Here is a 22,789-nt window from a genome sequence, read left to right as displayed (position 1 = left end):
CCTGGCACCAGAAGCAAGCTAGTCTCTGAGTGCTCATTCTGGGTTAGGGCTGATGAATTAATGGCAGGTTTGTTTGCCCTTCTTGGTAAGACCCACTCAAGGACATGGCCATGGGCTGAAGGGTTCTTGGGGAGCCCTGTGATTTGATCAATGAAAATTGAGGTCTAGCCAGGAGGACATATGGCAGCGATGGTGAAAGAGAGGTGTGGGGCATCAGAGTAAATGGAATCGCCTATTTGGGGAAGTATGTCTTGGGAAATTCCTTCATCTTGTCTTATAAAGCTCTATAACCTGGAATAATAAGGAGAAAAGCAGATTCCATGAGGGCTTAAGATCTGCTGCTTGTCTGGGTGACTTGAACAAGAAGCGGCTATACTCCTCAGGTGGGCTTCAGGCACCATTAGAGAAGAGCCAGTAGCTGCCCACGGGACCTCCGTGGTTGTGTTCTAGTTTGCTAGCTGCCGGAATGCGATATGCCAGAAACAAAACGGCTTTTAAAAAGGAGAATTTAATAAGTTGCTAGTTGACAGTTCTAAGGCCAAGAAAATGTCCCAGTTAAAACAAGTCTATAGAAATGTCCAATTTAAAGCGTCCAGGGAAAGATACCTTGGTTCAAGAAGGCCGATGACATTCAGGGTTTCTTTCTCAGTGGAAAGGGCACATGGTGAACATGGTGGCATCTGCTGGCTTTCTCTCCAGCCTTCTTGCTTCATGAAATTCTCCAGGATGCATTCTTCATCTCCAAAAGTCACTGGCTGGTAGGCTCTCTGCTTCGTGGTTCTGCGGCATTCCAAAGCTTTCTCCAAAATACTTCTTCTTTTATAGGATTCCAGTAAACTAATCAAGACCCATGCAGAATGGGTAGAGATACATCTCCATCTAATCAATTTTAATGCCCACAATTGATTGAATCACATCTGCATGGAGATGACCTAATCAAGTGTCCAACCTATAGTGCTGAATAGGGATTAGAAGACACTATTGTTCCCACAGATTGATTAGTATTAAAACATGGCTTTTTTAGGGTACAAAAATCCTTTCAAACCAGCACAGTTGTATATAGCCTGCTCCCCATGCTCTTCAGTGACCTCAAGTCTTTGGAATTTCTGCCATAGGAATAAAGCAAATTTTGGAATCCAAATGGCAATTTTATTCCTAGCGATCTCTGAAAACATCTCACAAAGTTGTACCATCTTGTTTGTGACCAACATTCGAAAGGCCAAACTGTATAAAGAATTGGAAGCTGAAAGCTTCCTACAATAACTCCACTATTCACTGAGGACCAAGGCCACTTCTTTTATCAGTGTTGATGGAAAAAGACTCAAATGACTATTAAATAAACTTTTTCCTCTTGATTAATACCATCCATTACCTTTGAGATTTATTAAGCAGCTTATCTTTTCTGAGAAAAGATTATTAGAGGATGGAACATGCCAACCTTTTTAGCTTTGACAAAAATACCAACGTAGATTATTATTAGATTCTGAGATATGCTCTGAAGGTGAAGAAGAAGCTTTTTGGAATACAGCCAAACGCTCATGCTGACTCCAAGAAGATATGTGCAAGCACTCCAGGGTCACTCTGTCTTGTTATGCATGACTAGGATAGGTTTACCCATGCTGAAATGCTTCTGTTTGCCCCAAGCCCTTTCTGGAGAGAGCTGGAACACAAGTAAATGACAGGATGTTTTCCCCATCCCCACTAGAAATAGAAAAATGGAATCATCCTTAGTCTTTCCCTATGTCCCTCTAAGAGGGAGTATAATTTAATTTTTTTATGAATACATCATGAATATACTGTGTAAAGTGTTCAATATTAGCACCAGAGAGCTTTTTTGTCTTGCAATTGCCCTGCTTTGAAGACTGAAAAAAGAGAAAGAAGAGAAAATAAAAGAACAGAAGGAAAAAAGGAGAGTGACGCTTTGGTTCTTAATGTTTTTTCCTTTTCTGGTGCTATAGACTTTGACAGATAAGTGAAGCCTATGGACCTCTTCTCTGAATAATGTTTTTAAACTCATATGATAAGGTATACAGGATTATCGAGGAAACCAATTACATTGTGATAGAAGTCTCTTTGGGTTTTCCTTAGGTCTGCAGACCCCAGATTATGAATTCTTGGTTGTTTCTCGTGCCTAGTTTATAAACGCTCTTAAAATGCAGCCTAGTTTCCAATTATTCAGGCTGTCTTAGCTGAAAGTTTGACAAAGATGGCCTGCCACATCAAGTTCTACGAAATACTCCCATGCTCTTTTCTTAGATGCATGCTTACTTGTGTTCCATGGACATGTACCTCGCATTTGAGGGCTGTCATTATAAAGCTCAACTGCACAGGCCTCCTTACTGCAGGCTCAGGTTGTCTCCACAGGCAGTGACCTCTACGGAGCTCTGCCTAGACTCCACTTCTTCTCCTGTAGCAGAGAGATGTGACATGCCCAATTGTGGACATCTTTCGATTAGATGGAGATGTGACTCCTTCTATTCCAGGTGGGCCTTGATTATTTACTGGAATCCTTTAAAAGAGGAAACATTTTGGACAGAATGTTCTGTCTGTTCGAAATGACAGACGCCTCAGAGCCGACAGGAACTTCAGAGCAGAGCTGACACAGATGCTGGCATTGAAGAACAGGGACACAGATGTTTGGAGATGCTTGGAGCCCAGCAGACATCGCCATGAGAAACAAGCCAGCCAAGAGATGAAAGCCGGCCCCAGAGAAGCAAAGTGAGGAGCCCCCACAGAAACAGAGGCTGAAAGCAACGGAGCCCAGGAGCAAGGGCCCAGCAGATGCCAGCCACGTGACTTCCCAGCTGACAGAGGTGCTCCTGACCCATCAGCCTTCCTTGAACTCAGGTATCTTTCTCTGGATGCCTTAGTTTGCTCATCTTCATAGGCTTAAAACTGTTCCATTTCTGGTATATCGCATTCTGGTAGCACTTAAGAAACTAAAACAGGATCCATTTTATAAATGGATTTACTTTCTATAAAAGTAAAAACTTCATGATAAATATCCATGTTTCTCTCTCAAAAAAATACCTGGTGATAGAGGCTGCTTTCACAGTTATGGCCTTTGAAAGAAGTCCTTGTTTGGGCAAACAGAGGCAAGGGAAAGAGAGGCTGATAAGGAAAGGGAGGGAGGGAGTCACCACCCCGAGCTTTGGTTAATGCTGCCTCAGCGGGGGATCTGGAATGCCAAACCCTCAAACGCCTGATGCCACCTTGGGCGGGTCCTTGGGTGCTTCCCCACATAGACAAGTTTGGAATAAGAAAGATGGGGCCAGGCAGAGTCCCAAGACTCTCATCAGTCCACATCTCACCAAGCCTCACTGCAACTAGCATGGGAACTTATCAAATGTGATCAGCAATTCCCAGGAGAATGTCCCTTCTCCAGATTGCCTTTCCTGGCACACCACAGCGGAGGAGGGAGCTAAGCTATTGCAAATGGAATTGCTTTCTTAATATCCTTTTGGGATTGCTCATTGAAAGTGTATAGAAATACAGCTGATTTTTGCAAATTGATCTTGTATCCTGCAACCCTGCTGAATTCATTAGGTTTCCTTAGGATTTTTCTAATGTAAGATCCTGTCATCTGCAAACAGAAATAATTTTACCTTTTCCTTTCCAATTTATGTCTTTTTTCTTTCTTTTTCTTTTTCTTGGTCTAATTGCCCTGGATACATTCTGCAGTACAATGTTGAACAGAGTGGCAAGAATGAACATCTTTGTCTTGTTCCTGGTCTTAGTGGGGAAACATCCAATCTTTAACCATTACGTATGACGTTAACTGTTGATGGTTTGTAGATGCCCTTTAACAAGTTGAGGAAATTCCCTTTTATCCCTCAACAAACAAGTTTTTTATTATGAAAATGTTGGATTTTGTCAAATACTTTTGTTGCATCTATTAAGATGCTTATCTAGTTATTATTTTTTGTGTATCAATATGATGTATTAAATGAATTGATGTTTGAATGCTAAATCAACCCTGCATTCCTGGGATAAACCCCATTTGGTCAGGGTGTATAATACATTTTATATCTTGCTGGATTCAGTTTGCTAGCATTTTGCTGGAGATTTGGGGCTATTCATCAGAGATATTCTTCTGTAGTTTTCTTTTCTTGCAATGCCTTTGTCTGGTATTGGTATCAGGGTACTAGTAGCTTCATAAAATGAATTCCCTCCTCATCTATTTTTTTTGGAAGTGTTTGTGAAGAACTGCAATTCTTTTTTTTTTTTAATGTTCAGTAGAATTCACCAGTGAAACCATCTGGACTTGGCCTTTTGTTTGTGGGTCATTTCTTGCTTACAAATTCAATCTCTTTATATACAGTTGTAGAGCAGGCAAAATCAGTCAATCAATCAATCTTTCTGATGAAAGAAATCAGAACAGTGGTTTCCTCCAGAGATGGAGTTGGGGAGAAGGGGTTGCATGGGAAGGGACATGAGGGAACTTTCTGGGGTGATGGAAGTGTTCTTCATGCTGATGGACATGTGGTTTAGGCAAGTTTACATCAAAATTCATAAAACTGTAACCTAAGATTTGTGCATGTCATTGAATATAATTATGCCAATATTAGGAAGATAAAGGACAAACAAAACAAAATTCATAACACAAGGGACCTGAGTCAGACATAGGGAGTGGCAGAATGGAGACAACTAAGATCCTTTTATTATTTGTTTAATTGTGGTAAAATATATATTACATAATATTTGTCATTTAAACCACTTTAAATATACAATTCAGTGGCATTCATTCCATTCACAGTGCTATACAAGCATCACCACTGTCTTTTCCAAAATGTTTCATGATCCCAAAGAAAACTCTGTACCGATTAAGCAATAATCCTTCCCTCTTCTTTCCCACCCAGCCCCGCCTCTGTTACAACCTGGATCCTTTTAAAGGAAGCAACTAAGACAACGCCAGTCTGTCCATGGGATAAATATATACAGACAGGATAGGTGGTGAAAGGACATGGGCTTAAAGGGAAAAGACAGCCAAGATAAGAAGTAGTGCATTACTTTTGGAGGGGGGAGTCTGAAGATTCGGTGGGGAATAGAGAAACAAACCAACAAACAAAACTTCTGGAACTCTTACTGGAAGTCAAGGAGTTGTGAGTGATCTTTTTTCCTCATCTGAGAAAATATATTCAGCTGAAACAACCCTATGTTTATTTTCCTCGGTATTCTAGTTTGCTAGCTGCCGGAATGCACAACATACCAGTAACGGAATGGCTTTTAAAAAGGGAGATTTAATCAGATGCTAGTTTACAGTTCCAAGGCTGAGAAAATGTCTCAATTAAAACAAGTCTATAGAAATGTCCAATCTAAGACATCCAGGGAAACATGCCTTGGTTCAAGAAGGCCGATGAAGTTCAGGATCTCTCTCTCAAGTGAGAAGGCACATGGAGAACAGGGTCAGGGTTTCTCCCTCAGCTGGAGGGGCACATGGCGAACACGGCGTCATCTGCTAGCTTTCTCTCCTGGCTTCTGGTTTCATGAAGCTCCCCGGGGGGCATTTTCCTTCTTCATTTCCAATGGTCGCTGGCTGGTGGACTCTACTTCTCAACACGGCTGTGTCATTCTGCTCTGCTCTCTCTAAATCTCTTTTATCCTCCAAAATGTTCCTTCATTTATAGACTCCAGAAACTAATCAAGACCCACCCAAATGGGTGGAGATACATTTCCCCCAATCCAGTTTAACAACCACTCTTGATTGGGTCACATCTCCAGGGAGATGATCTAATTACACACAATACTGAATAGGGATTATTCTGCCTTTACAAAATGGGATTTAGATGACAGCATGGCTTTACTAGGGGACATACATCCTTTCAACCAGCACACTCGGCAACTCCTCCATTTGCTTTGACCCTGCCCGGTGGCCACTGCAGACATATAACTCAGTGGTCACTTGATAAAGCTCAGACCCTGGGCAGGAGCTGCACCGGGGGGGTTGTGATTTAAAGAGGTCCTCCCAAGAAGGCCCATCTGCCTCAGAGATTTGTCTTTGGGGATCCGTTGCCTTTTTTTCAGGCCCTCAGGATACAAGCATTATTCCTGGGAGAATGCTTAGGAGAGGAAAGGGATAGGGAGACAGGGATGGAAAAAGGAGACGGAGGAGGGCTTAGAAGTTCTGACTTATCCCTGGGTGTGCAGTGGGCTGCAGGACAATTTCTAATGGGGGGAGAGAGTGTAGGTGAGAAGCTTCCTTTTTTTTGAACATGATTACGTTTCTAGTGTTAGAAATGGCCAATTTGGGGTTTTATCACTACTTTAAGGGTTCCCTATAGAGAAGCCCTCTATCATAAAGCTCTCTGAAACAACACTGACCTAATTTCTTAAAAATACTATGCTTTTTCCATGGAAAACGGATTTTGGAATAAGGCATTCAAACTGCTGTGTGTCCTGAGGCAGATTCCTTGGCCTCTCTGGTCTCCGCTACCTTTTCACAAATGAGATCATAATCCCTTTTGATGGAACTGCTGGGAGGATGAGACATGATATGTAATAAAACACTGAACACTGCCTGGAATGTGGTGAATTCCAAGTGAATGGCAGGTATATATTATTCCCTCTGGAGGTGTGAACTGCACAACAATGTTTAAAAGAGACCTCTGGCTTGTGTAAACAGGCACAGGGCTGAGAAGAGCCCTGTGGGGTGTGTGTGTGTATGGGCACGTATGTAGTTTTGCATGTTAACAAGTGGAGTGTGTCAGTTACACCCATGCATCTCCGACGAAGGCTGGAGCAGAGTGTAAGCTTTGAGGGCAGGGTCTTGACTGAGTCATTAGGTATCTTGCAGAGCGAACTCGACCAGAGGATCAAACCAAGCTCTCTGACTGTTTGGGAAAATCAAGTTTTATTGCAGCACATCTCTGCTAACTGGTTCACATATTGTCTCTGGCTGCTTTTGCACTACGATGCCAGAATTGAATAGTTTCTACAGAAATTTTATGGACTGCAAAAAAGTCTACAATATTTACTACCTGCCTTTGGCAGAAAAGGTTTGTGGACCGCTGTTCTACAGCCCAATGTAGCAAGGATTCAACAAAGTTTTCTTTCTCTTTCCCTTCCCTCCTTGTTACGAAAAGAAACCAACAAAAAGGAAAAGAATTAGAGATGAAAAATTTTAGATATCATCTTGTCTAAGCCCTCTTTAGAGTAATGAGGAAAATGCAGGTGAGAATGGGGTCCTGACGACGTCCTAAAAGTCACAGCTCTGCTTTAGGTGACTCATCTGTAAAATGAGGCTATTTTGAGAATTAAATGTATAAATATATGGAAGGCAATTGGAAACAGTGACTGTACATAGTTTTGCTATTTTTACTGTTAACTTCTGTCCTTTGAACATCTGAGAAACCCATGTCTTCCTTCTTAAACTTTTTTTAAAAGAATAATTTCGAATTTACAGGAGAGCTGCAAAACTAATACGAAACCCACAGAGAACTCCAACATATCCCCCACTCCAGACACTGGATCCACCAATTGTAACATTTTGCCCCATTTGCTGTGTTGTTCTATCTCCTGATAGACCTATCTATGCAGCTATCACCCTACACATATCTTTTTTAGTTCATGCATGCACGCGCGCGCGCGTACACACACACACACACACACACACACACACACGCACACACACGCACGCATATACAATCCACATCCTTCCCGGCAGAGAGCTTAAGAGGAGGGGGCAGAGGGTAACTCAAGGATGGAGAGGCAGAGAACAAGCAGGACGGCTCCCCCTGCCCCCGGCTGGGCGTGCACTAATAGAATACAGACGGTAATCCAATCCTCAGGCTCTGAACTCCTAGAAGACTCTGCCTGGAGGCTACTGGGAGCTGGCAGGAGGCCGGGAGGTAGAGGGTCTCTGATAAAGATCAAGTGCCCACAGCCTTCCCATTTCACCCAGACCCGCTCCTTAAGCCGGCCTCCGAGCAGCTTCGGTGATTTTCTCCAACTGGCTGCCTGGCGTGCTGAGGGGAAAGTGTTGGAGCCCAGAGAGCCTCAGGAATGGGAGACTAATCAGACCCACGTGTAGAGAAAAATTTCCCTCCCCTTCCTTTGTCCTTCTTGTCGCCCCTGAGGCAGCTCCCAGCCCCACCTGGAGGTGATGGGCGTGCCCCCTCCTTTCCTGGGGTGGGTGGGGCGGGGCGGGGCGCCTTACAGCCAGGGTCCCTCTTGGCGCCTCCACGTGTCCTGGTACCCCACCCCCCGCCGGAGCTCAGAGATGCTCCTCCCCGCCACCTTGCCAGGAAATCTGAGTCTAGACAAGGCTTTGTTCTTTTTTTCTTCTTTCACGATCAACCAAATTGGAAGCAATCACTGATAGACAAGGCAGTTGGGGCAGAGAGGGAAGGAGAGCAGAAAACACACAGAAAGGAAGTGACATGGCCCCAGTAAGACCCCCCAGGCTGAGGGGCGACACAGCACCTGCCTGGAGCTCCTATCTGGGGGCAGAAACGTGAGGTACTGACGGGATATGAGAGGCATAAGATGGAAACTTATTAACAAGAACGTAATTAATAGCAGCTGGATAGAGCTATAAGGGGTGTATAAATACATTCTTGTCACAGCCCATTGTAACACTGTCTGTGACAGGAGAGAATGGTGTGGGGATGTGCAAAAATTTCTTTTTGACTCTTTTAGGAACCAAATTCCTGGCAAAACATCAACGACTATGGCAGTGAACTGCCCAGAGGGCTTCCGCTCGCTTCTTAGCGAGATTTGGCATCCACACTTCCTGAGCACTTGTCTACACTCAGCCCTGTCAAGGGACTTCTACAGACATTGTCTCATTCTCTTCTCCTGACTCACTTCTCCTGTGTGGTGGGTATTATTATCCACATTTTAAAGACTGGAAAACTGAGGCTCACAGGGATTGAGTGATTCGCACAAGGAAATACAGCTCCTTACCTCCCCCAAATCAGGTTTAAGATACTTTGCTTGGACAAAACCCTACCAGAGAGGGCTTCCCTGCCCCGGTCCACCCTTCCATTCTGTGTCCATTCTCATGCTTAAATGGACTTGTTCAGCTGGAGGTTAGCAGCTTAATTGGGGTGCTTCTGGGTGTGGGGAACCATAGTCACCTTTCCCCATCCCCACATTGAACTCTAAGCTTCCTGAGTGAGAGACAGTTCCTGCTGTTCATTTCCCAGGAGGTCCATGGCAGATTTTTAAATACTAAGCCCCCATTCCATATCCTGGATCTAGCTACTGCTGCAGACTCACGGGGTACATAGCCTGAGGCAAGTGCGGGAGGACACAGGCAGGCTCTGTATTAATTCATTCAACAGATGCAACAAATATTAGGCTCTTGGTGTATGCTTAGCCCAAAGCTGAGCTCTCTTTAGAGTCACCATGAAGTCATAGAAAGCATGTCGACCTGGGTCCTCTTTCAAGGAGGTTGCATGTTGGATCAGGAGATTAAAGAGGGCGTGTAGAGCATCGGCTGATCAGAACCACATAAGGGGCAGGATCAAGCTTAGGGAAAGATGTTAGTGAACAAGAGGATCCGTGAGGATTATTAAACTAGACTGGGCTTAATAGAAGAAAAGAGTCTTGTAAAGGGCCTCAGTAGAGAGTGAGACAGATGGAAGGAGGGAGGGGAGTCCAGAATTCAAAAGACAGGAAGAAGCATGTTGTGTGAGACCAATGTGGCTGGAATCTGGCCTTGCAGGCTCAAGATGGGATTGGGCAGCAACCAAAAAGCCATCCAAAGAAGAGCCAGCAGAGCTGCTGGCTGAGGTCTGGAGGCTGGGGATGCACAAGGCACATCTTCTCAGTTCCCTCCCAAACAACACCAAATGGGGAAAATTCACGTGGCTCCTCGCCAGCTACAATGTGGCTCTAGCCCTTCCAACTTCTGAACCCTGGCGTGAAGGGCCCGTGCAAACACCCAGCCTGAAAACAGGACATGCTACAGAGAAGATGAAGTACCTGTCTAGGTTCTGTGACGGTTGTCTTGGGGAGGTCCAGCTTTTTCTATCTTGGTAGAGAGCTCCCACTGTTTCCACAATCCAGAAACTTAGGAATCTTCCTTAACCCTTTCTTCTCCGTCCTGATCCACAACTGATGCACTAAAACTCTGTTTTATTTCTTAAATGTCTCTCAACTCTAACAACGTCACATTATCACCACTACCGACCTGCCACCGCCATGCCTCACCAGCCCCCACTCCTGTGGTAGTTCCCTGTCTCTCCAAGTCAACTGTCTTTAAAATATATATATTTTTTATTATAATTTTTTTATGAAAGAAGTTATAGGGTTACAGAAAAATCATGCAAAAATACAGTTCCCATATCCCACCTGATTATTAATAACTTGCATTAGTGTGGTCATTTGTTGCAATTCATGACAGCACATTTTTATAATTTTCCTGTTAACTACAATCCATCCTCTAGGGTTCACTTTTGGTGTTGTGCAGTCTTACGTTTTGTTTTGTTTTCATTTTTATTCGAGTAGCACATATACAATCTAAAATTTCCCCCTTTTAATCACATTCAAATATATAATACAGTACTGTTAATTGCTTTCACAATGTTGTGTTAACATCACCGCCATCCAATACCAGATTTTTCCATAATCCCATTTAGAAATTCTGTACAATTTAAGCATTAATTTCCCATTTCCCACCCCACTCCAGCCCCTATATTCTCATTTTAGATTTTATGAATTTGCTTTTTCTAATTATTTCATATCACTAAGATCATACAATATTTGTCCTTCTGTGTCTGGCTTATTTCTCTCAACATGATGTCCTCAAGATTCATCCATGTCGTGGCATGTATCAAAACTTCATTCCTGTTTATGCAAAATAATATTCAATTATATATATATATATCACATTTTAATTATCTAGTTATCAGTAAACAGACATTGAGTTGCATCCGTCTTTTTACAATTGTGAGTAATGCCATAATGAACATCAATGTCCAATAATTACACATTTTGGGTATATACCTGGAGGTAGGATTGCTGAATCTTACGGTAATTCTATACGTAACCTTCTGAGGAACTGCCAAATTGTTTTCCATAGCACCTATACCATTTTACATTCCTATCAAAAATGAATGCCCGTGTTCCTATGTCCCCACATCCTCTCCAACACTTGCAATTTTCTGTTCTTTTAATAGCCATTCTAGTGGGTATGAAATGGTATCTCACTGAGGATTTGATTTGCCTTTTCCTAACAGCTAATAATGTTGAACATTTTTTCATGTACTTTTTGCCCATTGTATTTCTTCTTTGGAAAGATAACTATTCAAGTCTCTTGCCCATTTATAAATTGGCTTGTTTGTCTTTTCGTTGTTGAGTTGCAGGATTTCTTTATATATCCTGGATATTAAAACTTTATTGGATATGTGTAGGTTGTCTTTTCACTTTTATGATAAAGTCCTTAGATGCACGAAAGTTTTTAATTTTGAGGTCCCATTTATCTGTATTTGTTTTGATAAATATCTTCTTCTATTTTTTTGGCATGGGCAGGCTCCGGGAATCAATCTTGGGTCTCCGCCATGGCAGGCAAGAATTCTGCCACTGAACCACTGCACCACCCAATAAATATCTTTTATAGATAAATATATCTTTGCTTATATTTTGGATATAAAGTCTAAGAAATTACTCCCCAATATCAGGTCCTGAAGATCCTTCACTATGTTTTCTTCTAGGAGTTTTATAGTTCTTATATTTAGGTCTTTTGACTCATTTTGAGTTGATTTTGTATCTGGTGTGAGGTAGGGGGCCACCTTTATTCTTTTGCATATGGGCATCCAATTTCCCAGAACCATTTCTTGAAGACACTATTCTTTCCCAGTTTAGTGGACTTGGCACCCTTGTTAAAAATCAGCTGGGCATAATGTGAGGGTTGGTTTCTGAACTTTCAGTTCTATTCCATTATTCTATATGTCTGTTCTTGTGCCAGTACCATGCTGTTTTGATTACCATGGCTTTGTAATAAGTTTTAAGATCAGGAAGTATGAATTCTTCAACTTCATTCTTTTTTTTCAATATATTTTTGTTTATTTGGGGCCCCTTACCATTCATATAAATTTGATGGTTGGCTTTTTCATTTCTGCAAAGCAAGTTGTTGGAATTTTGATTGGGATTACATGGAGTCTGTAAATCAACTTGAGTAGGATTGACATCTTGATGATATTAGTCATTCAATCCATGAATACAGAATAATGAATACAGAATGTCCTTCCATTTATTTAGATCTTTTAAATTTTCTTTTAGCAATGTTTTGTAGTTCTCTGTAAACAAGTCCTTTACATCCTTGGTTAGATTTATTCCTAGAGAGTTCATTATTTTAGTTGCTATTGTAAATGGAACCCTCTGATTTCTTCTTCAGATTGTTCATTATTAGTGAGTAAAGAAATACTACCAATTTTTGCATGTTGATCTTATGCCCTACTGCTATGATGAATTCATTTATTATTTCTAGTAGCTTTATTGCCACATTTTCAGAATTTTCTATACATAGGACCATGTCATCCACAAATAGGAAAGTTTTTCTTCTTCCTTTATAATTTGGGTGCCTTTTATTTCTTTCTCTTCCCTGATTGCTCTGGCCAGAACGTCCAGTACAATGTCAAATAGCAGTCATTAATGTGGGCATCCTTGTCGCGTTCCCTGATCTTAGAAGGAAAGTTTTCAGGCTTTCATATTAAGTTTATGATGTAAGCTATGAGTTTTATGTATATGCCTTTTATTATGTTGAGGAAGTTTCCTTCTATTCCTAGTTTTATAAATGTTTTTATCAAGAAAATATGCTGAGTTCTGTAAATGTCTTTCATGCATCAATTGATATGTTTGCATGGGTTTCTTCCTCCTTTGTTCTGTTAATGTGGTGTGTATTACATTAGTTGATTTTCATATGTTGAACCACCCTTGCATATTTGGGATAAACCCTACTTGATCACGGTGTAGAATTCTCTTAGTATGCTGTTGAATTTAGTTTGCTGAGCATTTCAGTATTTTGTTGAGGATTTTTGCATCTATAATCAAAAGGGATACTGGCCTATAATTTTCTTTTTTGGTGATTATCTGGCTTTGGCATGAGTGTGATGTTGGCTTCATAGAATGAGTTAATGAATATTCCCTCCTCAATTCTTTGGGAAGAATTTGAATAACATTGGTGTTAATTTTTCTTGGAATGTTTGATTAAATTACCTGTGAAGCCAGATGGTCCTGGGTTTTTCTTTGTTGGGGGGTTTTTGATGACTGATTCAACCTCTTTATTAGTTATTGGTCTGTTGAGATCTTTTATTTCTTCTTGAGTCAGTGTAAGTAGTTTGTGTATTTCTAGGTATTTTTTCATTTCATCTAGGTTATCTAATCTGTTGGCTTGCCAGTGTTCGCAGTAACCTCTTGTACTGGCCTGAAGCTGTTGTGTATCCCAGAAAAGCCATGATCTTTTTTCCTAGTCCGATGTTGTGGGAGGCAGACTTATTGTTTGGGCAAGATCTTTTAAAATTGTTTCCATGGAGATGTGACCCACCCAATTGTAGGCATGGGGGGCTTTGATTAGGTGGTTTCCATGGAGATATGTTTCTGCCCATTCAAAGTGAGTCTTCATCTGCTTACTAGAATCCTTTCAGATGGAACCATTTTAGAATAAGCTTATAGCCAACACAGACAGAAGTGTTTGGAGATCTAGAAAAATCCCTGGGGAAGCTGTTTGAAACCAGAAGGCAAAGGACAAACAGATGCCACATGCCTTCTCAACTGACAGAGGTGTTCCAAATGTCATCCTCTACTTCAGATCCTTTTCTTTTTTATCTGGATGCCTTAGTTTGGACATGTTTATGGCCCTGGAACTATAAACTTATAACTAATAAATCCCCTTTATAAAAGCCAACCCATTTCTGGTATGCTGCATTCCCCTCTTATAGTGCTTTTTATTTCCATAGGATTTGATTTAAGTTATATATGTCTTCTCTTTTTTTTTTCTTTGTCAGTTCTAGCTAAAGGTTTGTTGATTTTATTGCTCTTTTAAAATAACTGACTTTTGGTTTTGCTGATTCTTTCTATTGTTTTGTTTGTTTGTGTGTGTGCTGTATGGCAGGGGTCACATTTCATTCTTTTTCCAGATGAATATCCTGTTATTGCAGCACCATTTGTTGAATTTTTGTTTGTTTGCTTTTTTGTTTGTTTTGGGGGAAGTGCATGGGCTGGAAATCAAACCCAGGTCTCCTGCATGGCAGACGAGAATTCTCCACTGAACTACCCTTGCACCCCTTCTCTCTACTGTTTTTTATGCTCTATTTCATTCATCTCCATTCTAATCTTTTACTTTCTTCCTTCTGCTTGCTTTGGGTTTAGTTTTCTCTTCTTTTTCTACATCCTTCAGTTCTGAAGTTGGCCCTCTGATTTTAGATCTTTCTTCTTTTTTAATGTAAGCATTCAGAGTTATAATTTTCCCTTTCAGCATGGCCATTGTTGCATCCCATAAGTTTTGGTATGTTATGGTTTCATTTTTATTTACTTTTAGATATATTCTAATTTTTTCTGATTTCTTCTTTAACCCACTGGCTGTTTAATTCCACATATTTGTGAATTTTCCATTTCTTCCTCTGTTATTGATTTCTAACTTTATTCCATTGTGGTTGGAGAAGGTTCATTGTATGATTTCAATATTTTTTCATTTATTGAGACTTGTCTTGTGACCTGACATATTTTATATCCCAGTGAATGATCCATGTGGACTAGAGAAGAATGCATATTCTGCTGTTTTGGGGTGAAATGTTCTATATATTTCTGTTAGGTCAAGATGTTCAGATTATTGTTCAAATCTTCTGTTTCTTTATTGATCTTCTAACTGGATTTTCTAAACAGTATTGTTAGTGGTGTATTAAAATCCACTATTAATGCAGAATTTCTCCTTTCAAGTTTGTCAATATTTGCTTTGTGTATTTGGGGTCTCTGCATACATATTTATAATTGCTTTGTCATCTTGTTGAAATGACCCCTTTATCAATATATGATGACCTTCTTTTCCTTCATAAAAGTTTTTGACTTAGTGTCTATTTTAATTTTTTTTACATGGGCAAGCACCAGAAATCAAACCCGGGTCTCCGACATGGCAGGCAAGAATTCTGCCACTAAGCCACCGTTGCACTGCCCAATTTATTGTCTATTTTATCTGAGATTAGTATAGCTGCCCTTTCTTTCTTTTGATTACTACTTGCATGGTATATATTTTTCCATCCTTTCATTTCAACCTACATTCTTTGAATTTACAGTGGGTCTCTTGTAAATAGCATATAGTTGAGTCATGCTTTTTTTTTTTCAATCCATTCTTCCAATCTGTGCCTTTTGACTGGAGAGTTTAATCCATTTACCTTTAAAGTAATTACTTGTTTTAGTTTGTAAGCTGCTGGAATGTAACATACCAGAAATAGAACAACTTTTAAAAAGGGAATTTATTAAGTTACAAGTTTACAGTTCTTAGGCCATGAAAATGTCCAAACTAAGGCATCCAGGAAAAGATACCTTTGCTCAAGATGACTGATGATATTTGGCATTTTTCTCTCAACTGTGAAGGAACACAGTGATATCTGCTAGCTTTCTCTTCTCATTTCATAAGGCTTCCCCAGGGGTGTTTTCCTTCAGCATCTCCAAAGATCTCTGCCTGTATGGGCTCTGTTCTCTAGCTTTTTCCAAAATGGTTCCCTCTTAAAGGGCTCCAGTAAGCAACCCCACCTTGAATGGGTGCAGACATATCTCCATGGAAACCATCTAATCAAAAGTTACCACTCACAATTGGGTGGGTCACATTTCCCATAAACAATAAAACAATTGTTTTATTAAAACAATAAAAATATTAAATATTAATATTTATATTTTATTAAATGATATTAAATATTAAATGAGGATTAAAGAACTTGGCTTTTCAAACTGGCATGCTACTGATAATGAATTACTTTCTTCTGTCATTTTGCTATTTTGTCTTTCTACCTTCTTCTGTTAATGCCTACTGCTTTATTTATTTATTTATTTTTTTATTATACCATTTTGAATCCCTTCTCATTTCTTTCTGAATATATTTTTCATGTATTTTCTTTGTGGTTACCATGGAGTTAAAAGTTAACATCCTAAATAAATAACAATCATATTTTATTTGATAACATTTCTTTAATATTGTACACATTCTGTTCCTAAACTTCTTCATCCCCCTACCATTTATTTTTGGTACTTGTTGCAAATTATATCATTGTACATTACATTTTAGGCATTTTCATTTTAGCCTATAAGAAGTAAGAAGTGAAGTTGCATACCAAATAATACCATACAATAGTACTGACATGCATAATTACCTAGATGGTTACCTTTATTAGAGGTATTTATTTCTTTATGCTACCTTCATCCTCTGTAGAGTGTCCTTTTCTTAAATCTGAATGTATTCGCTAGGGTTCTCTAGAGAAACAGAATCAGCAGGAGATATCCATAGATATAATATTTATAAAGTGTCTCACGTAACTGTGGGAATGTAGAGTCTAAGGTCTGTAGGGCAGGCTGTAAGCTTGTAACTCTGAAGAAGGTCTGCAATGAACTCTCAGGAGAGGGTGGCTGGACAACTGTGGGGATGGAAGAGTTCAAATCCATAGGGCAGGCTGCGAAGCTGGCAACTCCGATGAAGGGTCTGGACAAACTCTACAGGAGAGGCTCAGCAGCTGAAGCAGGAAGAGAGCCTGTCTCTTCTAAATCCTCCTTAAAAGCCGCCCGGTGATTAGATTAAGCGTCACCCATTGCAGAAGGCACTCCCCTTAGCTGATTACGAATGGAATCAGCTGTGAATACAGCTGATGCAATCATGATTTAAGACGATGACAATCTCCTTATAGCAGTGGACAGGCCAGCGTTTGCCCGACCAGATGACCGGATGCCACCGCCTGGCCAAGTTGACACATGAACCTGACCATGACACTGAAGAACTCCCTTAAGCACTGCGTGTAAGGCAGGACCAGTGGTCATGAACTCCCTGAGCTTTTATTTATCTGGGAATGTCTCAATCTTTCCCTCATTTTTGAAAGAAAGTCTTACCAGGTATAAAATTCTTGGTTTAGCAATTGTTTTCTTTCAGCACTTCAGATATTTTGTACCCCTATCTTTTTCAACCATGGTTTCTGATAAGAAATTGGCACTTAATCTCGTTGGGATTCCCTTGTACATGACCCATGTTCCAGTCCCCACTGCTGCCTTCTGTGCGGCTTGGGGAACAGACACAGCAGCCACGGCAGGGTGGGTGAAACTCCCTGGTATCCATCCAATTTACCAGCCTTTTCCTCCTACCCCTCTCAGTATGCTGCAGTGTTCCACGAAATTCCAGAGTTTCAAAATATTTGATTCAGATGATTCCTGCCAATTCAATAGCTGTTTTAGTGGATGGACTGACTCCTGGAGCGTCCAGCTCCACCATCTTCCCACAATTCTCCCCCAAATCTACTCTTGATTCTCTCCAATCTGCTCTTCACCCTGTAACCCAAGTGCCCTTTGCCAATTCCTGAACCGTGCTGTGTGCCTCCCAACAGAAGGATCACACACGTGGTCATCCTCCCTGGAAAACCTCCTCCATGCCCTGGCTTTCACTCAGCTATTTTTATTGACTCACTTAACCGAGGAAACCTTTCCTGACCCTTCCTACATGAGGTCCCCTATTATCTACAGTCATAGGTCCACTTACTTTTGCTAGTTTTAAACCCATTATTATTTTTTGTATTAACATAAATCACAGACTTTATTTTAAAAATAACCATATTTTCAAAAAAATGTGGGAAGTAAACACATTATTTTAAAAATTATTTTTTTCTTCAGTACACTTTTTTTAACCCATACTTTAAAAAAAACACACAATTAAATGGCCGTGATGCAAACACCCCCTGGGTCAGAAGCAGGAGAACTTGCTGGACCATCCCCAGGAGAATGACAAAAGCCATGACAAAGAAACCTAAGCAAATGTAGTGCATCACACTCAGTGCTGAGGGCTAGCAGCTTCTCCCTGATTTTGTTTTCATTTATACAAAAAATGAAAAAACTGTTTTTTGTCTGAGAATCCCATTCTTCACAGCTGGGGTCAGAAAGACTTGGGGAGAGGAGAGTCTCCTTTTGGCTTAACATCAGGCAGCAGCACGAGGGCCCAGAGCCCCTTAGACTTGGGGGCCCCAGTAGAGGGGTCTGTGCCAGAGCTGGTCTCCCCCATGCAAGGGGGGGTCTGGGAGTGACCGGTTGGCTGTGAGGCTTTGGAGGTTTCTGTCTGGATCCCACAGGTGGGACCACTTCCTTCCTCCCAGGAGAGGGGACACCCACCTGGTCCTGGTCTATTCCTAACACACTCCTGAATCCTCTGCTTTGAAGAAGGCAGAAAAATTATTGCACAAGTGACTTGGACACACTGCGGGGTTGGCTGGCAGAGGCGCTACATGCCCAAGGAAATGGCCCTCCAACCCTCCCTTAGGGTCCAAGCCCTGGGAAACCACTTCTGCCCCTTAGGGCTTTCAGCAGGAGTGTCCCGTGCCACCACTGTGTCTGTGTGCCGAGGGCCAGCTGACCAGGCGGGTGTCTGGGTGGACCTGGGTCTGTGCCGGGTGGGTGTGCCGCGTGCAGTGGCCCGTGGCGGAGGGGGCTGTGCCTGCCCGTGTGGGCTCACTGATCCCTGCTGTTGCGTTTCAGATCCTTCCCATTAAAGGAGACTCAGATGGTCCTGCTACCCATTAGAGCAATATCAAAATCTGTATGCAAATAAAAGTATAAGTCAAGCTAAGGACAGGGAGGGCGACAAGAGACACCTGGGCACAATCCACCCCAAGTTTATAGCACTTCCAGCGAAGGCAAAAGTACAGCTCATGCTGTGGCCATAGGGGGAAAGCAAAGTTTCCTAATCTCTCCTCCCCTGGTTGGCTGCATCCCTGGGCCTGGCAGCAGTCCCACCCTCCCATGAACTTGGGGCACAGAGAACCCCCTATCTCTAGGCCCAAGTGCCCACCTCTGCCCCACCTCAGGCCCATCCTTAAACAGTGGGGCCCATGTTGCTTGGACCCCACAACTGGTGCTTTGTTTGGGGGAAGGGCATAGAAGTGTTTTAAGGGGGACCCAGTGCTTTGGCTGGGCCTGGGGGCCTCCTAAGCCCGTCATATAGTGAAGAATAGGGGGGGCAGTACAGGATAAGGAAGGGAAGACACAGAAGGAGGAGTCTTTTGGTTTCAAGGGGATGGGGAATGCCTCTCTCAGGCAGGCCCCTGGGCTTGCCCTCTGCCTGGGGGCAAGGAGATCAAGAAGGAGAGCCAGAAGAGGTGATGTGAGGCGGGATGGGCAGTCATATAACATGGAAAGGGTCCTCTGCCCTAGGAGGGGAGACTAATAGTGCTGGGGAGCAGCAGCCCACCTGCATTTTCTGGATCCAGCTCCTCTATTTCCCACTGTCCCATAGCTTGAAAGATCCCCCAATTTTTCCCCCAACTCCTCCCGATCCATACCCCAGTACCAGGAGTCCTGGGAGAGCTGCCCCAGGGCTGGCTTGGAGCTGGCTGGGGGTTTCAGTAGCAGCACCAGGGAGGGGAGGAGAATGGTAGGGGCTGTATCGCTTCCTTGGAAAGCCTGTGGCAGAGCAGGGCAGTGCCCATGGAGCACAGAGTAGACTGCTTCCCTCTCTCCCAACACTTGTCATCCAGAGACCCCTGGACACTGTGGGCTGAGATAACTGAACTCCTAATGGGCAAGCCTGAGAAGACCCTCAGTGCCCGCCCCTTTACTTCTTTTGTTGGAGGGGATGGAGGAGGGGGGAGGTGCATCGTCCAGGAATCGAACTCAGGTCTCCTGCATGGAAGGTGACCATTCTACCACTCCACTCCTTTACTTTTTAATCACAGTATATCTCTGTCTGTAATTACATGTGGTCTGTGAGATAATTTGAGTAACATCACCACTACTAGATCAAACACTCCAGGTCCAGTTCGGCAAGAATGAAGCCTGTTTTGCCCCTGGCACTGTGGGAAGGCATCGTGTAAATAGCTGTCCTTGTGGAATGAACAACCTGGGGGTGGGGAGGTGACCTGAATTAGGAAACTGAGTAGCAAGCCGAGGCCTTAAAGGGCCTGGAGCACATTTCTCAGTTCCTCGAGCCCAATCCGCTAGGGAGGTCCCATGGGGAAGGCCGCAGGACCAGGTGAGAGCTGGCTGCTCAGCGCTCTATCCCCTTCCCAGGAGACACCTTTTCTTTCCAATATATACACTTTTTCAGGTTTCAGATCCCTACTCCAGCACCAGGATGGGGAAAGCCTGCAGAATCTCATTAGTTTAAACTGATCATGGGAGTCCTCTTACCCAGGGCTGATTTAGGAATAGGCCTGGAACACAGCCCAGTGAGGGACATGAAGGGAAGTCGAGCTTTTACAAGAGGCAGGAGGGCTCCCAACTCCCTGCTCTTTCCTCCCACTTTTTCTTCTCTTCCTGCAGATCTTCTGGATGCAGTTTCTAAGTACCAGGAAGTCACAAATGACTTGGAGTTTGCAAAAGAAGTACAGAGGCGTTTCATGGCATTAGGTCAAGATATTCAGAAAACAATATAGAAGATAGTGCATCAGGAGCAACTTATGCGAGAAATAGTAGAACAGAAACGTTTAAAAACTGTACTTGAGCTGCAATGTTTCGGATAAATGGGGAGATGATGAGGTGCGAATTGACCCGAAGTAAGGATTGAATAAAGTGTCAATACTGTCTGAAGAGGAATTGTCACTGTCGGATGAATTCTCTTAAGTCAGTTGACCCTGAACAGGACGTGAACTTGAGGCTGAATGAGCAGTAGGAACATGTCTCCATTCACCTGTGAGGTTTTCTGGAAAGGAAGGAAAAATCTGTACATGGACCGACCTATAAAGCTCTAAAGGATGTTGTTGACTGTGTTTTCTAGTCAAAGTACTTTGGCAGCACCCAGGACCACCAGGATCGGCTGGGTGAGGAAGAGGAGGCAGCCTCAGCACCTACAGGTGAAGACCAGGCAGCTCAAGCTGAACTTGAACCAGCAGAAACACTGAACAAAGTGAGTCAAGAGAATATGTAACTAGACAATTTACAGCAGAAACACAGTTCAGCAGCAGCGAAAAGGAGCAGGTAGATGAGTGGACAGTTGAAACAGTAAAGGTGGTAAACTACAGACTGTCTCTCCTTCAGTAGCGGAGCCCCTGTCTTTGACTCCAGTGGCTCAGGTAGAGCTCCTTGTGAGTAGACCACGAGTTCAGTTGCAAATGCAGGAGCCCTAAAATTTCATCCCGGATTCAGTGCTGAATTTTGAAAACCAGACACTTGATCCTACTATTGTATCTGCACAACCCATGAATCCAACACAAAACACAGACATGCCCCAGCTGGTTTACCCTCCAGTTCGTTCTGAATCTAGCCATGCTCAACCCTCTAAGTTCCTGCACAACCAGAAGCTACACAGCTTCCTTTGGTTTCATCCACAAGCAAGGGGTACATGGCATTGCAGCCCTTGGATCAGCCTTCTCATGGCTGTAGAGCAGTGACCACAAAAGGAGCCAATTGACCAGATTCAGGCAACGGTCTCTTTAAATGCATACCAAACTACAGCATCATCATCCTTTCCTGCTGCTTCCCAGCCTCAGGTGTTCCAGGCTGGGACAAGCAACCCGTTCCTTAGCAGCGGGATTCATGTAAATGCAGCTCCAGTCCACTTGAATCCATTCAGAAGATGTTCAATATGAATGCCCCAGTTCCTCCTGTTAATGAAACAGAAACTTTAAAGCAGCATGGTCAGTAGACTGGGCCAAATAACAACCAGAGCTCAAAGATTTCCCCACCAACCTCACCAGGTAGAACAAACAGAACTTCAGCAAGAACAGCTTCAAACAGTGGTTGGCACTTACCGTGGGGCCCGAACCAACCCCATCAAGTAACTGCAACCACCAGCGACCTTCTCAGCAGAGCACTGGATTTCCACATAGCAGTCAGACCGATTACAGCAGCGGCAGTAAGGCTCACGCAGTTTTCATGGTGCAAGAGGCTTGATGAAGGGATACCAGGGTCCGTGCAATGGATTCAGAAGAGGATAGGATGGTTACCACCCTTCATTCTCTAACACTTTAAACAATGTTTCTACACAACCTCACTCTAGTGCTACCCGGGACTACTATGGCTAGCGAAGCGATAAAGTATCAGCAGAATTTCCAGTGAGGCTGTGGGCAGGGTGGACCACAGAGAGGGACCCACGAGGTCATGCATGGAGGAGTCCCAAGACCCAACAGAGGGAAAAAGCTGCCAATGAATGCTCAACAAGTGAATTAATCTGATGCCTAGGATTATGTTAAATTGCCAAAATCACTGGCCCGTGAACAGTAATATGCTATCAGAAGAGTTATTATCTATTTTTTTCCCTTTCAAATAAGTTATTGTGAAGGGGCTGTTTTCATCACATAAAAGCAGAATGACAATTGTCAGTCCTTCCTGTGTATGGAAGGAAACTATTTTTATTCTTCAAAACAATAAAAATGAGAGAGAGAGAGAGAGGGGGGGGGGAGAGGGAGGGAGGGAGAGAGGGAGGGAGGGAGGGAGAGGATGCTGTTGGATGAAAATGTGATCCTTGAAGCCACTGTGGTCTCTTGGGTGCTGTGGGAACAAGGGGCCCCTAAACGGCAGAGGCACAGCTGGCTGCTGGGGAGCACCCAGACCCTCACTGAGCATGTAAAATATCCTGGAACTGGTTGTTATGAGACAATAAATTGTTCAGTATTGGTTTAAGTCAGGGTTTCCTAACAATGTCACAACCAATGTTTTGATTGCCTAATCT

The 22,789-nt window shown here is 42.7% G+C and overlaps 1 pseudogene; it reads left to right on the top strand.

Moving 5' to 3' along the window:
- Positions 1–18,410: 18,410 nt before the first annotated feature.
- LOC143680285 (caprin-1-like) lies at positions 18,411–22,287 on the top strand (annotated as a pseudogene).
- The last annotated feature ends 502 nt before the right edge of the window (positions 22,288–22,789 follow it).

Source organism: Tamandua tetradactyla, chromosome 4, assembly GCF_023851605.1.
Source record: "Tamandua tetradactyla isolate mTamTet1 chromosome 4, mTamTet1.pri, whole genome shotgun sequence".
NCBI classification, from domain to species: Eukaryota; Metazoa; Chordata; class Mammalia; order Pilosa; family Myrmecophagidae; genus Tamandua; species Tamandua tetradactyla.
The sequence above is the reverse complement of the archived record's forward strand: the minus strand, read 5'-3'. Positions and strand labels throughout refer to the sequence as shown.